Raw genomic sequence first — 5395 nt, 5'->3', positions numbered from 1 at the left:
AAAAAAAAAAAAAAAAAGCGTCAATGTTGCCGTTGATAGCTCATGTGACATCACGTGGTCGGAGCGAATTTAAAACGTAGGCTTATATTATTACAAATATATTTCGTTGTCTGTGTTCGCGCCAGGGCATGTCCTAAAAATGAGGTTATCGATAGGTACCATCGAGATACTGCGATGCTGCTGTAACATAGTAATGAAACGCCCGGTGAGGTTTACATAACTGTGTCATCCTATTTGCATTAAAAATTTAAATAATAAATCAATTTGTTGTTAAATATTCAATACCATATGCAGCTCAGTAGCTCAAAATAATTACAATTACAATTGAATACGCCTATGGTGTATATTACATGCAACATGTGTTCTGTGCATATGCTACAAACCAAACCGGACAGATCTAGAACAGATGTGCGAGTTACCTGACAGTAAAATGGGTCATGAACGCTAAAGAGCCCTTGTTATGTAAAGGACGTTTAAACATGTAGAGGCTTGTGATTCAGTCTTTGTCAATAAGAATCTATACTTATTGACACACAATCCTAGTTATGAAGTACTTCTGTTGTAATTTCATAATTTGAACGGGGTTTTTTACCTTGATCGCGATCAAGTAATGACACAGGGCATTTTCCACGAGTTTAATCTGATCTTGAAATTATGTTATGTGTCGAATTGGGAACAGAAATACTGGGCTCTGACGGCTAGGATTCCAAGCTCTCAGATAGGTTTATTTAGCTACCCACATTAAGCAAAATGCAAAAAAAAAACACCTTGTGGTTATATGTCAGGCACTCAGACCTGCAATGCTTCATAGTATTATAGGCCCCTGACCGATTGTTTACGGCGGTTGTTTACGTAACAGGTCGACAAGGATAAAAGTGCACAATAGAACAGCGGATTGCGTAAAACTTAAGGATCCCTGTCCCACTGCACAGTCCTTTGTCCTATATACAATACACTCCCTTTATTTTCCGTTTGGATATAACTGTAGCTCAATTAGGCCACAGTTGACCTGATAATTTGTTACAGCTATATTTGGACCTACACTAAGGTGTTCAGAGTAATTTTACAAGTTTTTATATTCGAGAAGTGAGGAAAGCTTTCGATGTCGAAACGTCGACCCCACCTAACTTTCTTGCATCAAAAACAACATTTCTAGTTGATATGCGGGAAAATGCTAAGTACCGTCGGGAAGATGGACTAATTCTCTTTTAAAAACCTCTTATATGCACGTAAATGTAATCTCCTTCCGCGGACATGAACTCCGTTTCCTCCAAAAAACACGCCATTTCAGACTTTCAAAGTTTTTCACAGTCAGCCTGCCACCTTTTTTAATATTAATGACGTTGAGGTCAGCCGCGTGCCGAGACCCGTGGTGTGATTGGCTGCAAGTGCAGCCATGTTTTCGCTAAACCAACCAACACTGCAGGTTTCACCACGCGCTGACCTCAACCTCATTAATATTAAAAAAAAAGTGAGTTCATGTCCGCGGAAGGAGAAAACATTGAAGGATCCTCGTACAATTGGCACGGAGATCTTTAAGGTATCGGTTACATGTATGATAGTTCGGCGTAGGAATATATGAACATTTTAGTTTATGGACATATGGATAAACCATATCGATGGAGACGTTAAGTCTATAAAAATCTATTATCTTTGAACGGATTAAATTCTGCGAACATATTAGGCTTATTGATATACAAGTCTATGACAATGTTATATCTATGAAAATTTGATGTATTGCACATATTAAGTTTATGGACATATTTTGACTATAAGGAAACTAGACATCAGGTCTATGCAGTAATAAAGATGTGGTGTTGAAAGTGTGAAGTCCTGAACGTATTAGGTGTATGAATATAAAAAGTTAATGAAGATATTAAGTGTATGAATATATAAAGTTTAAGAAGATATCAAGTTTTTAACACAATATAACTATCAATATGAAAAACATGTCTATGAACATATTTAGCATACATTTAACGGAAATATTCGATTTATAGAAATACTTAGTCTTAGAACATATGATTTCACGAAAATATGCATGTAAAGTCTGAGAACAAAATTAAATCTATGAACATAAAAACTTTGAACATACATGTGTATGAACATACAAAGGCTATGAAAATATTAGACATCTATGAAAATATTGAGTCCGTGAATATATTCATAATATGAACATAATTAGTGTATTATCAAATACATATAACATTTTCGAACATATAATATTAAATTGATGAACGCGTCAAGCCTATAAAGATCTTAGATTTATTAAGATATATGGTCTGTGAGCATATTACGTCTTGAACATATTAAATGTATTACTGTAAGTGTATGAACAAACAACGATTATAAAGAAAAAACATATTAGCTGTATGAACATACTAAGTAAAAGAACTATATAATAAGTAAGATGAAATGTAAGTATTTGTGTACCTTATTCGTTTGATCTTATTGTAAGATAAAATCGCATACCCGAACGCAGGAAAGGGAAACTTTATATTGAATAAAAGACTGTCCAATGATATGAAATATAATACTTGGTCAGTTCCTCACAGAGGGGTCGCTATTCTTCCACTTTAAAACAAATCCAGCAATACCAAAGATTATTTTGTTATCCGTCCTCTAAGTTAGGGACTTCTCCACATCTTTCAACGAAAGGCAGTGTATTCAGCAACGTTGACCTTTGGAATGTTGATATGTTTTAAAATATTCGGTCTCACTTGTAAGCCTGTTAAGCGTTAATACATTGCATCATTAAATCTAGTATATTTACAAACAAACAAAAAATTGAAATTTGTAAACAAATTCATTGTAGTGGGTTTCAGAATGATTATTTACAGATAAAAAAAAAAATAGAACAGAAAAACAAATCGTAAAGAAGAGATGGCAATTTGGGCCTCCTGGTGACTATCAGCAATAAATCGTACTTTGCCATCATGATATGACATGAAATTAAGGCCGGTTAGCAGACCATACAGAGAAAGGAAGAATACATTTCCAATACATAAATTTCAAATTACCATTTAGCTGATATATAATGGTATAATACAACATTAAGAGGAAGACCTATAAAAGCTATGCTTGTTGTCTTACCCTTTATATTGTTATCGTAATGAGATGTGATGAAAAGAAATCGGTACATCAGTTCGAGAATGTGCTGTTTCTATGGGCGTCTTGTTCGTTAGGAATTATTTATATAGCCATATCTCGATTTCCAGGTATGTATACCTAAATCATACAGATCTCTCAACACCTGGCATGTTGATCTAGGTCAACGACAACACACAATACCTGGCATGTACATCTAGATCAAATTTCAACGACAACACACAACATCCGGCATGTAAATCTAGATCAATTCATCTCAACGACAACACACAACACTTGGCATGTAGATCTAGGTCAATTACAACACACAACATTCGGCATGTACATCTCGGTCAAATCTCAACGACAACACACAACACCTGGTATATAGATCTAGGTCATATCTCAACGACAATACACAACACCTGGCAAGTAGATCGAGATCAAATTTCAACGACAACACAACACCTGGTATGTAGATCTAGGTCAAATCTAAATGATAGCATTTTCTCCTAGTCAAAAAACCGGCATGTTACTATAATACATCGACAACACACAACACCCGGCATGTTGATCTAGGTCAAATCATCTCAACGACAAAACACAACATCCGGCATGTAGATCTAGGACAAATTTCAACGACAACACAACACCTGGTATATAGATCTAGCTCATATCTCAACGACAATATACAACACCTGGCATGTAGATCTAACTCAAATCTCACCGACAACACACACAACATCCGGCATGTAGATCTAGGTAAAATCTCTACGAAAACACACAACACCCGGCATGTTGATCTAGGTCAAATCATCTCAACGACAAAACACAACATCCGGCATGTAGATCTCGGTCAAATCTCAATGATAACACACAACTCCCGGCGATGATACCATTTTCTCCTAGTGAGAATCGGGATGTAAATATAACACAACGACAACACACAACACCCGGAATGTTGATCTAGGTCAAATCATCTCAACGACAAAACACAACACCCGGCATGTAGATCTCGGTCAAATCTCAATGATAACACACAACTCCCGGCGATGATACCATTTTCTCCTAGTGAGAACCGGCATGTTACTATAATACATCGACAACACACAACACCCGGCATGTTGATCTAGGTCAAATCATCTCAACGACAAAACACAACATCCGGCATGTAGATCTCGGTCAAATCTCAATGATAACATTTTCTCCTAGTAAAAAACCCGGGATGTTACTATAATACAACGACAACACACAACACCCCGCATGTAGATCTAGATCAAATTTAAACGACAACACAACACCCGGCATGTAGATGTATGTCAAATCTAAATGATAACTAGGTCAATTACAACACACAACATTCGGCATGTACATCTCGGTCAAATCTCAACGACAACACACACAACCTCCGGCATGTAGATCTAGGTCAAACTTCAACGACAACACAACACCCGGCATGTAGATCTCGGTCAAATCTCAATGATAACATTTTCTCCTAGTGAGAACCGGCATGTTACTATAATACAACGACAACACACAACACCCCGCATGTAGATCTAGATCAAATCTCAACAACAACATGTTCTCCTAGTGAAAACCGGGATGTAACTATAAAACAACGACAACACACAACACCCCGCATGTAGATCTAGATCAAATTTAAACGACAACACACAACACCCGGAATGTTGATCTAGGTCAAATCATCTCAACGACAAAACACAACATCCGGCATGTAGATCTCGGTCAAATCTCAATGATAACACACAACTCCCGGCGATGATACCATTTTCTCCTAGTGAGAATCGGGATGTAAATATAACACAACGCCAACACACAACACCCGGCATGTTGATCTAGGTCAAATCATCTCAACGACAAAACACAACATCCGGCATGTAGATCTCGGTCAAATCTCAATGATAACACACAACTCCCGGCGATGATACCATTTTCTCCTAGTGAGAATCGGGATGTAAATATAACACAACGCCAACACACAACACCCGGCATGTTGATCTAGGTCAAATCATCTCAACGACAAAACACAACACCCGGCATGTAGATCTAGGTCAAATCTCAACGACAACACAGAACACCCGGCATATAGGTCTAGGTCAAATCTCGATGATACCATTTTCTCCTAGTGAGAACCGGGATGTAAATATAACACAACGACAACACACAACACCCGGCATGTAGATATAGGTCAAATCTCAATGATAACATGTTCTCCTAGTGAGAACCGGGATGTAAGTATAAAACAACGACAACACACAACACCCGTCATTTAGATCTAGATCAAATC

The sequence above is a fragment of the Mizuhopecten yessoensis genome, unplaced genomic scaffold (genome assembly GCF_002113885.1).
Source record: "Mizuhopecten yessoensis strain PY_sf001 unplaced genomic scaffold, ASM211388v2 scaffold5865, whole genome shotgun sequence".
NCBI classification, from domain to species: domain Eukaryota; kingdom Metazoa; phylum Mollusca; class Bivalvia; order Pectinida; family Pectinidae; genus Mizuhopecten; species Mizuhopecten yessoensis.
This window is presented reverse-complemented; position numbering follows the sequence as displayed.